Raw genomic sequence first — 13,543 nt, forward strand, 5'->3', positions numbered from 1 at the left:
TGCAGATCCAGCTAAGTGTTCTGTGTTTATGGCTATCTGGATAGAATGCAGATGGGGAGCTGTCATTCAGTACAGACGAGATGTTTGTTTGGAAAAGGCTGTATACACAGAGAGCAGTAAGAGCAGAGAACGGGCTCCTTTCTAAAGGTGGCACTCCTGAAATGGTACTATTAAATTCAACTTTACCAGTGAGCAGGATTTCCCACTACCATTCCAAACATACCAAACATGCCAATACCACTCCTTTCGGATCAGAAATTACCACCTAAAAGTATAGAAGGAAATTTCCCAATTCTAACCTATGAGAGGAGCAGCCCTCAAAGTAGTGAAAAACGAAATAGGCTGTTTGTCACTACCAGGACATGTAAAACATAAGGGTGCATGTCCTACCTTTACTTACATAGCACCTTGCCCAAGGTTCTCTGGCCCGACCGCATCGGTCTAGCCCCTGCCCATGCTGGTAAAGTCACATCCCACAGTTGGTTCTAGAAGCCTCTCTAAAAGCACAAGTATTACCACTGTGCAATGTATGTTTCTCACTTCTTAGTCTATTTTGTTTCACTTGGAAGCCAACCATTCTTTTGTGGAGTTGGTCTGTGTGATGGCGAAGATTGACTGTTGTAACAGTCATTGGTCTTCATCACAAGTGGACTCATCTTCTTGGCCCAAAAAGTGGCTATGAATGAATGAATGAATGAGTGAATGATTCTTCTGTAGCTCATGTCTACTCACAAAGAGTGTTCCGGCATTTTAGGCAGCTAAAGCCAGAAAGACACAGAGAACCACAGGAGTCATATCATCCCTGAAGCTTGAATAGGAGTGTTTTCAGCTCTTTCTTAGATTAAATTTCCTCAGCAATGGACATCAACCGTTACGGGCCCTATCAGAAATATGACATCTGGTGGGACACTGTGGATCTGAAACCTCCACCACGAGATTTTGGTTGCTGAAAGCATTGGCAATATCCAAGTGAATGGTCTTGCCAAATCAGAACTTTTACTGGTTGGATAGGGCCTGGGTTTACCTTTTCCCCAGTACTTCGTTAGTGGACCATCAGAGACAAAATCGTGATGGGCCCTATTTTCCCCACTCCTGGAGTTACGAGTAATCCTGCAATTGGTTACTCTGGGGATTAGGGTAATGCTGACCCCTTTCACAGGCCACTCGTAATGAGGCCTATATTTGGGTATGCTAGCATATATATTATCAGTTATCTAATGGGTCTAGAAGTGCACTTCAAAACAGTACAAGACCTGTGTTGAAGGCTCAAAGAGATCTGCACTGTCTGAGTGTGGCACAAAGGATTTAGCTCAGATGCCCTTGTTTTGTTTGAAAAATTCTGAACTGGCTAACTTGTTACACCCTTGCTAGCCTAAGTGTTTTCTGGGCTGTCCTGCCATTTGATAAGTTTTGTTTTGACCAATGACTTTGTGTTTCACCACTGCGCATATTAGTTGCTCAATGTTCACCAGTAGCACATGGTATGTTTTGTTCAGTTGAGCCGCCTATTGGCTTTGACATGGCATTAGCCATTACTTTCTGTATTCAGTTTAGCCGTCTATGGGCTTTGACATTGCATTAGTCATTACATTCTGTATTGTGCCTATTGGCTTTGACATGGCATTAGCCATTGCTTTCTGTATTCAGTTTAGCCGCCTATGGGCTTTGACATTGCATTAGTCATTACATTCTGTATTCTGCCTATTGGCTTTGACATGATATCATATATTACATTTTGTATTCAGCTCCGCTGCCTATTGGCTTTGACATGATATCATATATTACACTTTGTATTCAGCTTAACTGCCTATTGGCTTTGACATGATATTCAGCTCCGCTGCCTATTGGCTTTGACATGATATTATACATTACACTTTGTATTCAGCTCCGCTGCCTATTGGCTTTGACATGATATTATACATTGCATTTTGTATTCAGCTCAGCTGCCTATGGGCTTTGACATGATATAAGACATTGTATTTTGTATTCAGCTTAGATGCCTATTGGCTTTGACATGACACTAGACATTGCATTTGATATTTAGGTTAGCTGCCTATTGCCTTTAACATGACATTGCATTTGATATTTAGGTTAGCTGCCCATTGCCTTTAACGTGGAGTTCTGTATTTTTCCAAGCTGTGTTTTTGCACCAGAGAACCAAGATGTTTTGCTCTCACAGTAGACTAGACCTGATAAGAGAGAGTACATGGGCGTTGTTTCTCTTCCCTTGAGCTTGGGAACAGGAGTAGTCTTGGAGACCTGGCCAGTCTCCAAAAGGCTTGCTCAGTTTCCCAGGTCTGAGAGGAGGGGGCACACCTTTGTAACGAATGTAACAGGCTGCAGAGAGTCAGATTCGAATCTGCCGGACCTCGTGCTGGAGCTTGGCGCCAGTTGCCAGCATCCCGTGTGGGTAGATGACACTCTTTCTCGCGGCTGACAGGGGTCTCAGCTTGCAGACCTTAGAAAGATGTAGCTGTAAATAGTTCCTACACGGTGAAGTATTTGTTTTGCTTTGCATTCAATATCTTATAAATATAACCTGCTGTGTATATTGCAAACTGATATATTTTGTTTGATTAACGCGGACTTGAAAGCTACTAATTCGTCATTCATTCATAAACATTGTGGTTGGGGAAGAATAAAATAACAATAAAAGTCTTCTTTGACCTCAGAAGTGCATTTCTGTTGTGTTATGTTAGTGCTTAGAAACTAAAATAAGAGAAAAGCACTACAATTGGTACCAGAAGTGGGGTCGGTCATTAAGAGGTGATTAAGAAGGGGTTTGACGAGTTAGTAGATTTCTAAGTGCACACTTTAAAAGTGTAATTGTTTTTTGTTGTTTGGAGAATTACAGAAATTGTTTTCTGTTTGGAGAATCACAGTAGCACGGCAGACCATGTCTGAGAATACATGTGTTGATGAACTGCCTGATGGTGCTAAGAAAAACTGTGAATTGTTTTCTGTTTGGGGAATTACAGAAGAAAATGCATGTGTAGCTAAAATGCCTGATGTTGTTTTGAGAAATAATTCCCGTTGTATATATGTAGAAAAAGTGTGTTTTGGAAGTAATGATGACAGAAAGGTCTGGATACCTTTATCTGCTTACAGAGAAATGCAGGAGAAATGTAGGAAGTTGGAACATGAAAATAGGAATTTACGTGAGCAAATTAGCCAGGATACGATAATTCAAAATAATGCTGAAAGTTATAAAAATGAAGAATCTTTCTTGTCCCATTCCAGTAATGAGGGGGTTAAGACAGCTCCGAGCTGCACTGAGTTTCCGTGTGAGCCAAGGTTTTTGGCAGCCAAAATGCATTCCTTAACTGATAACACGGACGAGAATGTGATTTACAAGTTACCGTTGCAAAATGCACAAGTAAAACGAAGGATTTTAGAGCAAGACACCCCGAGTTTCATTAGTTTGTTTGATTTTTGGAAAAAGAATAGCCCTCATTTGAGAGAAATCCTAACACTTTTGTACATGGTCACTGTGAAAAATAATATGCAGCTGCGCGCTTGTGATTTGGCAAATGAAATAATGCAGACTTTAGGTTTCTGCGCAGTGCAAGAAGGAAATACTTATGTACATTTAAATCATGAACAAGGAAAGAAAATAGTGCCCCTAGCTAGAATCATACAATGGATCTGGTACTTGCAAGACAGGGCTAGAGTACCACAGGTAAAAGAATTATCAATGAAATTGTGTGCACCATTTGAATTCGTGTCTACTGAAGATAAAAAGCATGTTTGTTTTACTAATGATTCATTGACTGAAATGTTATTTTCTGGCACAGTAGAAGGAACAGCGTTGTATAATGTGTGTCAGATTTTAAAGCAAGAGCTACGTGAGATGTGTCATTTTTACGCTGATTTTTGGTTCTTTGATAATGTTTTAGCCACATGGCTTGCACCTAACTGGTTCAATTACCTTGCAGATGTTAATGAGAAAAATGCAGAGAGAGAAGTGTTCACCCAGAATTCTGCCTTAGTGGGGATAGCTATGTGGGTGCCCCAGAAATGTGAAAAGGCCACTTACAGGTGGGCAGAGATGAGAGAGATGCCCATTCCCCTAGATTTGATAAAAACTGTGCAGCATGCACAAAAGCAATCTGTCATGCAAGCAGTCACAGAGCAGTTGGGGAGAGGAAAGTTACCAGGACAGAAATGGCAAAGTGATCAGGTTTTAGGGAGAGTGATTGCTGCAAATTACCAAGGAAAAATCGAAATTATGCTGATACCTAGAAAAGAATCTGATTCATTCATACAAATTGGAGACAGAATGGCCCAACTTGGCAAAAATGCAGTGAATGGAGGTTTGGTAAAGAAGGAGTCTGCCCCAGCCCTTCTGACAGTGCAAGAAAAGGGAAGCTGTGGTGCAGCAGATAAAAACCTCAGTGCTGATGTGTGGGCTGACGCCCCAAGTGATCCTCCAGAACCTGCAGAAAATATAACAAAGGGCCCCAAAAACGTCCTGATAATAAAACAGGGAAAGAAAGAGAAAGGGTGCAGTTTAAATGAAAAATGTTATTTGCAAGAAAAGTCATACTTGTTTCTTTTGCAGATCCTACCACGTTTCGCCACTGTCCCTGAGTGCGCTGTGTGGTCCCCCTTCCGGTGTGTGCGTGTGGGGTCGGGGAAGGGACCGAATCCCCAACCTGAACCTGGCTGAGTAAAGTGCCAGCACCATGGATCCATTTTGCGCAAACTGCGCCTTCAGTTCAAGTTCAACTTGTTTGCTGTGTTTTTTTTTTTTCCCCTCTCGTATGGAACTCTGACTTTTGCTTACCTTCCAGAAAACCTTTCAGGTGGACCGTGCACCTTTACATGAGCAGAACTCATGCCACATCAAATTGCTAACACTGTTGAATTAGAGACTCATTCAGAAAAAAAATTGCCCAGTCTTTTCTATGTAGATGTATCTGATGTGAAAGGTTATGAGATCAATGTGTTAATTCACTTCTATTGCTTTACAGGGATTGCTTTGATCATTGAAATTTGATTTGCTGATAATGTTTTTTTTTTTGTGCTGATGTTTTTTGTTTTTGGTTTGACACAAGAGATATATGAAACAAAAATTCATTGGTCAAAGGGCGGAATGTCCTGCCATTTGATAAGTTTTGTTTTGACCAATGACTTTGTGTTTCACCACTGCGCATATTAGTTGCTCAATGTTCACCAGTAGCACATGGTATGTTTTGTTCAGTTGAGCCGCCTATTGGCTTTGACATGGCATTAGCCATTACTTTCTGTATTCAGTTTAGCCGTCTATGGGCTTTGACATTGCATTAGTCATTACATTCTGTATTGTGCCTATTGGCTTTGACATGGCATTAGCCATTGCTTTCTGTATTCAGTTTAGCCGCCTATGGGCTTTGACATTGCATTAGTCATTACATTCTGTATTCTGCCTATTGACTTTGACATGATATCATATATTACATTTTGTATTCAGCTCCGCTGCCTATTGGCTTTGACATGATATCATATATTACACTTTGTATTCAGCTTAACTGCCTATTGGCTTTGACATGATATTCAGCTCCGCTGCCTATTGGCTTTGACATGATATTATACATTACACTTTGTATTCAGCTCCGCTGCCTATTGGCTTTGACATGATATTATACATTGCATTTTGTATTCAGCTCAGCTGCCTATGGGCTTTGACATGATATAAGACATTGTATTTTGTATTCAGCTTAGATGACTATTGGCTTTGACATGACACTAGACATTGCATTTGATATTTAGGTTAGCTGCCTATTGCCTTTAACATGACATTGCATTTGATATTTAGGTTAGCTGCCCATTGCCTTTAACGTGGAGTTCTGTATTTTTCCAAGCTGTGTTTTTGCACCAGAGAACCAAGATGTTTTGCTCTCACAGTAGACTAGACCTGATAAGAGAGAGTACATGGGCGTTGTTTCTCTTCCCTTGAGCTTGGGAACAGGAGTAGTCTTGGAGACCTGGCCAGTCTCCAAAAGGCTTGCTCAGTTTCCCAGGTCTGAGAGGAGGGGGCACACCTTTGTAACGAATGTAACAGGCTGCAGAGAGTCAGATTCGAATCTGCCGGACCTCGTGCTGGAGCTTGGCGCCAGTTGCCAGCATCCCGTGTGGGTAGATGACACTCTTTCTCGCGGCTGACAGGGGTCTCAGCTTGCAGACCTTAGAAAGATGTAGCTGTAAATAGTTCCTACACGGTGAAGTATTTGTTTTGCTTTGCATTCAATATCTTATAAATATAACCTGCTGTGTATATTGCAAACTGATATATTTTGTTTGATTAACGCGGACTTGAAAGCTACTAATTCGTCATTCATTCATAAACATTGTGGTTGGGGAAGAATAAAATAACAATAAAAGTCTTCTTTGACCTCAGAAGTGCATTTCTGTTGTGTTATGTTAGTGCTTAGAAACTAAAATAAGAGAAAAGCACTACATGGGCTTCAAAAAAACTGTTAATTTTCTGCATCTGGAGAATTAAATGGCTCAGACAGGCTTCTGGGCCAAAGATTGGGCACCATCTCTTCCCTAGAACTGATAAGGATTGCGACCCACCCAGTTTACACCAAATCCATGACAGTGTTGCTCTAATTAGCTTTGTTGTTTGTTTTTTTTGTACTTTCATCAGACCCACTGTGGTTATCCATGAAGTATATGATGAGCAGTATACTAATTGTTGATGGTGATTATTGTTATTGTTAATATTATTAACAAAGTATGTAGCGGTAATAGTAATAATGATTTCTATTAATAAGTAGTATTAATAGTAGTATTATTATTATTACTGATGATCATGATATAATAACTTCAACAACAATAATACTATTAGTAATGATGATTACTAATAATAGGTGCTATTATTAATAGTATTATTATTATTGATAATAATGAGGATAGCAACAACAATAACAAGAATATTATCAATAATAATAATAATAATAATAATAATAATAGTAATACCAATATCCAACAAACAGCAACTACACGGGTTCTGCTGTTTTTGATGAGATGGTCTAGTACCAAAAACGGAAGGACCATTGAACAGCTATTCCTACACTTATGCGACCACAAGGGACACTTCATGAGATGTATGGATATATATAATAATGGACACCTGCACAGAGAGAAGAACAGGATCACACAATGGTGCAGACTCCAGTCCACCCGTGCAGTGCAATCGCTGTGTTTTATCTGCATATATCAGCAGCACATGAGTCTCTGTATTAGGCGAGAGTGAAACTGAGGTGCTGCCAACATTTCTGTAGTGGACCATGTGAGGATGTCTATGGCGAATGAATGTAGTAGACAGATGAGATTGAAACTGGATTGAACCTGAGAATGGATGGACTCACCTCAGGCAAAGCCCATCGCTCACCATCTTCAGGAAGAACTTCAAGACGTGGCTCTTTGGATGAGGCCCCCACCTCTTCAGCCACCCCCTCCCCCATTGCCTTGAGACTTTCAAGGGTGAGCAGCTGCGCTTTATAAAAACTGATTAATTGATTGATTGATTGAGTCAGGTAAATGCGGGTGCATCTTGGCAGCTAACCCGCCAAGAGAAATCTAAAGTAAATGTTTTTAATGTTCCTCTTCACCAGTTAATTTTCCTTGGCACTAGAGGTGCTCGGGTATGGAGACAGTCACATTATCTACAAACAAGAATGAATCTAAATATAAGAGATTAACCTGGGTGTATGTTGGAATTTTCCCTTATGCAGGGTCATCCCCAATCTTTTTGCCTCCTGCCTCCTATGTTTTCTGACCTCATTTCTGATGGCTTTTGAACTCTGAGCACATTACCACTGCTAACCAGTGCTAAAGTGCATATGCTCTCTGTGTAAATTGTATGGTTGATTGGTTTATCCATGATTGGCATATTTGATTTACTAGTAAGTCCCTAGTAAAGTGCACTAGAGGTGCCCAGGGCCTGTAAATCAAATGCTACTAGTGGGGCTGCAACACTGGTTGTGCTACCCACATTAGTAACTCTGTAAACATGGCTCAGACCTGCTACTGCAGTGTCTGTGTGTGCAGTTTTAAACTGTAAATTCGACTTGGCAAGTGTACCCACTTGCCAGGCCTAAGCCTTCCCTTTTCTTACACGTAAGGCACCCCAAAGGTAGGCCCTACGTAGCCCCAAGGGCAGGGTGCAGTGTATGGTTAAGGTAGGACATATAGTAATGTGCTTTATATGTCCTGACAGTGAAATACTGCTAAATTCATTTTTTCACTGTTGCAAGACCTGTCCCTCATGGCAGCTATCTTTAAATATGATTAAAGTGTAGATTCCCTTTTGGAGCAGATAGACATATGGAGTTTGGGGTCTCTGAGCTCACAATTTAAAAATACATATTTTAGTAAAGTTGATTTTGAGATTGTGTGTTTGTAAATGGCACTTTTAGAAAGTGAGCATTTTCTTGCTTAAACCATTTCTGTGACTCTGCCTGTTTGTGGATTCCCTGTCTGGGTCACTTTGACGGTTGGGCTGGTTGCACCTCTCACTAGACAGTGACACAAAGGGAGCTGGGGTGTAGTCTGCATTTCCTGATGAGCCATCGGTGCTAGGAAGGAGGGGTGGAGTGGTCACTCACACCTGAAAGGGCTGTGCCTGCCCCCACGCAATGCAATCTCCAACCCCCTGGTGTGTGTCTGGGGCCTGGCCTGGACAAGGCAGGATTTCACAAACAAGAGATACTTTTCTTTGAAGTAGGCCTACTTCAAAAGGCAAAATGGGTATGAGGAGGGCACCCAAAACCACAGACTTTAGATCACTTCTGGAAACCAAGAGGAACCTCTGCCTGGAGAAGAGCTGAAGAGCTGAGGAAGAAGAGTTGCCCTGCCTGTGACTGTGCTTTGTGGAACTATACTGCAGTCACTGCTTCTGCCTGTGCTGGAGGACAAAGACTGGAATTTGTGTGCCTTCCATCTTGTGAAGATCTCCAAGGGCTTGATTTAGAGCTTGCCTCCTGTTGTTTGAAGTCTCAGGGACAGCAAGGACTTCTCTCTGCCAGCACCTGGAGCCTCTGTTGAGACTCCTACTCTGCCAAGTGGTGCCCATCCAGTTTCTGGGACCCTGAAAGGAGAAGCTGGCAGGCCAAGTGTGAGAGATCCATGCAGTTACTGCTGTGCGGGGAAAAGATCAATGCAACTCTGATCCGCACCTGAAAAATTGGCAGCTTCGTGGCTGAAAATTGACGCTCGTCTGCAGCGCGAGTGAAAGTTTGACGCACGCGGCTGGAGAAATGATGAGCAGCATTGTTGAGGAAGATGATGAGATTGCTACCCGTGCTGTGTGGTTTTCGGATCATCGTGCGGCTGGATATCTGATGCAAACAACGCTAGGTGTGTAAAAACTATGCAAGGCCTGCACGGACCTGAGAGTGCTAACCGGATCAACGCATCTCTTGCCTGCAGAGAGAAGAAACGACGCACGCCGACCCGACTGAAGGAGAAGCGATGCAAGGTCTCGCTTGTGAGTGATATCAACGCATCGCAAACCCTTTTTGACGCACACTCGCCCGTGCAGGGTTATTTTTGATGCGCCCAGGTACATTTGCATGCTAACAGTGTTAGAGTTGTGTTTAAAATTACCTGAAGACTCTTTTTGGTTTTTAATTGATAACCTGACTTGTGTATTGTGGATTTTTTGTTGTTTTGGTCTAGTTTTGTTTAGATAAATATTCTCTATTTTTCTAAACCTGTGTTGTCTCATTTTGTAGAGTTTTCATTAAGTTACTGTGTGTGTTGGTACAAATACTTTACACCTAGCACTCTGAAGTTAAGCCTGCCTGCTTGTGCCAAACTACTAATGGGGTGAGTGGTGGTTAGCTGAGGTTGATTCTCTTTTACCCTGACTAGAGTGAGGGTCCTTGCTTGGACAGGGGGTAACCTGACTGCCAACCAAAGACCCCATTTCTAACAGTGTATAATAATGGACATACATGCCCCAATCCTCAAAAAAAGAAAAAGTGCATTCATGGAATTACAATTCATATTGAGCACACTTTTTCATTTTTTGACAATTAACAAATCTTTGTTGGAAAACTGCAATAGTTGCAGATTTAATGTCATTCTTTGGGAAATTTCTGATTTTATGGCCTTACCATATCCATAATAAAGAACAGATAATTTTGACATTTAAAAATTGTCTTCATGGGGAAAACTTTCCTCATTGAGAAACACCTTTCTCTATACTTTTATGACATTTGGTGGTGCTTCTATTCCCCTCCCAACCCTGAAAAGCAATTTACTTCAGATCTTGACTGGTCTATAACTTCAAGGTCAGGTTTTAATACTTGAAAACTGAGATCCGGCCACTTAAGAGCAAAAGTACTGAAAATGCCTTTGTGATCCAGAAGTGATATCCCTGGGAATTTGAAGCTCCGCTTGCAATATTGTGGTGACAGAAGTCCTTGCAGGTGAGTCCGCACCTGGGCATGTAGAGGAGTCACTAAGTGAGTTGAGCTGTTTCTGGGCGTGATATAATCCGAAGGGACATTTGAAGACATTTAAGGCTGAATCTGACCACGTGAGGTTGCACTTACCCGCGCAGATGCATATAAAGCCTCTCCTGTGAAGTGATGGCATTGTCTGGACCTGTGTCACCGCACTTGGGAAAGCAATCCTTGGGCATGGCAGCCCTTGAGTACCTTTTGTGGATAGATTTGCAAGCCCTGGGATGCCCCAGGGCAAGAAAGCTGATTTTAAAAAGTAGTCGCCTCTGCTAATTTCAGTAACTGGTTCGTTGAGTCTGTTATCAAAGAAAGTTCATTAACCCCTTAGTTGCTCGGGCTCCCCACGACAGTTAAACATTTCTGAAAAGTAAACAAAATTCTGAATTCAGCAAGGGGTAATTTGTGTAGATCCTTCAACGTTTACCTACAGAAAGTACCAGCTAAATTAAAAATATATTGAAATTAAGGGGAAAAAAAGAGCCATTTCAAGACACGTTTTCTTCTATAACTTTTTCCAGCTATGGCAGATGTTTGAAAGGAATATATAGTTACATGTGCTGGACTCTTCTGGTTGCGGGGATATATAGTGGATATATAGTTAGGTAGTTCATCAAGAACCCTAGGTACCCAAAGCCAATAAATGAGCTGCACCTTGCAATGGGTTTTCATTGTATACCGGGTATACAGCAATTCATTTGGTGAAATATAAAGAGTGAAAAATAGGTATCAATGAAACCTTTGTATTTCCAAAATGGGCACAAGATAAGGTGTTGAGAAGCGGTGGTTATTAATACATCTCTGAATTCTGGGGTCTTCATACTAGCATGTGAATAACATGGCATTTCTCAAATAGACTTCGTTTTTACACACTGTCTTACATTTGGAAGTGAAAAATGTAGCGAAGGACAAGGGGCAATAACAGTTGTTCTTCTATTCTGTGTTCTCTCATGTCTACAGATAAAAATGGTACCTCACTTGTGTAGGTAGGCCTAGTGCGACAGGAAACACAACATGAACACATAACATTTTTACTTCAAAATCTGACATGTTTTTTGGAAAGTGCATAGCTGTGGATTTTGGCCTTTAGCTCAGCTGGCACCTAGGGAAGCCTACCAAACCTGGGAATTTTGAAAACTAGACATCTTGAGGAATCCAGGATGGGGTGACCTGTGGGCCTCGCACCATGTTCTGTTACCCAGAATCCTTTGCAAACCTCAAAATTTGGCAAACAAAATACTTTTCCCTCAGATTTTGGTGATAGAAAGTTCTGTAAGCTGAGAAGAGCCACACACTTTCTTCACACCCAGCATTCCCCAAGACTCCTGATAAAAATGGTACCTCACTTGTGTTGGTAAGCATAGTGCCCACAACAGGAAAAACCCCAAAACACAACATGAACACATCAAATCTTTACATTGAAAACTGACGTGTTTTTCAGAAAGTGCCTAGCTGTGGATTTTGGTCTCTAGCTCAGCCGGTACCTAGGAAAACCTACCAAACCTGTTCATTTTGAAAAAAACTAGACACCCAGGGAAACCGAGGATGGGGTAACTTGTGGCGCTTTCACCAGTTTCTGTTACCCAGAATCCTTCGCAAACCTCAAAATTTGGCAAAAAAAACCTTTTTCCTCATAATTTTGGTGAGGCAAAGTTCTGGAATGTGAGAGGAGCCACAAATTTACTTCCACCCTAGCATTCCCCCAAGTCTCCCGATACAAATGGTACCTCACTTGTGTTGGTAGGCCTAGTGCCCGTAACAGGAAACGCCCCAAAACGCAACATGGACACATCAAATTTGTACATTGAAAACTGACCTGTTTTTTGCAAAGTGTCTTGCTGTGGATTTTGGCCTCTAGCTCATCCAGCACCTAGGAAAACCTAGCAAACCTAGACATTTCTGAAAACTAGACACCTAGGGAAATCGAGGATGGGGTAACTTGTGGGGCTCTCACCAGGTTCTGTTACTCAGAATCCTTTGCAAACCTCAACATTTGTCAAAAAAACACTTTTTCCCCACATTTCGGTGATAGAAAGTCTGAAATCTGAGAGGAGCCACACATTTCCTTCCACCCAGCATTCTCCCAAGTCTCCCGATAAAAATGGCGCTTCACTTGTGTGGGTAGGCCCAGTGCCCGTGTCAGGAATGGATCACACAACGGTCAATGTTAGTCCTTACATGAAAGCAACTGTTGAACCTGGGGTGATCCATTCCTGACGCAGGCACTAGGTACATGCACTCAAGTGGTGTAGCGTTTTTATCAGGACAGGTGGGGAAACACTGGGAGATAGGAATTTTGTGGATCCCAGCATATTCACGTAGTTTGTATGACATAAATGCAAGAAAAAAAGAGTTTTTATTCAACATTTCACATTTGAGGGGTATTCTGAGTAAGAAAACTTTGGGGAATCCACACAATCCACACCTCTGTGGACTCCCCCGGGTGTCTAGTTTCCAGAAATGTCTGGATTTGGTAGGTTTCCCTATATGGCAGCCGAGCCTGGGACCAAAAATGCAGGCATCTTCCTCACATTACCAGGTTGTTTTGTGGTAGAAAATGTTGATGTCTCCACAATACGATTTGGGCAATGGAATTTCGGGCTGAACTTAATTGGGGAGCTCCCAAGAGAGCACTTTCTCCGTTCTTGCCTCCACATGCACCTGCTCTCTGGGTTGGGCTAACTCGCTATTGTACCGCTGCACAGACTTTGCTTGCGAAGGCACAGCAGGACTGTCCTCATCACCTCCCTCAGAATCACTGGAAGAGGAGTTGTTGGAAAAATCACTCCTAGAGTCTGCACCATTGTCCTATCCCTCAGATGCTGTCTCAGTATCTGCTGTCTCAGTCTCTGATCCTACTTCAGAGCTGTCCTCTATAACCCGAGTTAGGGCTTGAGCAGCAGTCATCCAACGAGACACAATCTCTACTACTGGATAAACTGTCACTCTAAAACACTAGCCTACGTAGACAGTCACAGAATTGCTGGTGGCGGTGTGTGTGATGCGTGCAACAGTAAATGTCACCTTACTTTTGCTTCTTCCCTCAATCAGCACGTCTTGTCAAGACACTCAAAAAAACAAAAAGACAC

At 42.0% G+C, this 13,543-nt stretch overlaps 1 long non-coding RNA gene across 1 annotated transcript; it reads left to right on the forward strand.

Moving 5' to 3' along the window:
* Positions 1-1,536: 1,536 nt before the first annotated feature.
* On the forward strand, positions 1,537-4,841 carry LOC138296792 (uncharacterized). Its single transcript, XR_011203900.1, has 2 exons — positions 1,537-2,493; positions 4,562-4,841. It is a non-coding gene; the product is annotated as an uncharacterized lncRNA (long non-coding RNA).
* The last annotated feature ends 8,702 nt before the right edge of the window (positions 4,842-13,543 follow it).

The sequence above is a fragment of the Pleurodeles waltl genome, chromosome 5 (genome assembly GCF_031143425.1).
Source record: "Pleurodeles waltl isolate 20211129_DDA chromosome 5, aPleWal1.hap1.20221129, whole genome shotgun sequence".
Classification (NCBI taxonomy): Eukaryota; Metazoa; Chordata; class Amphibia; order Caudata; family Salamandridae; genus Pleurodeles; species Pleurodeles waltl.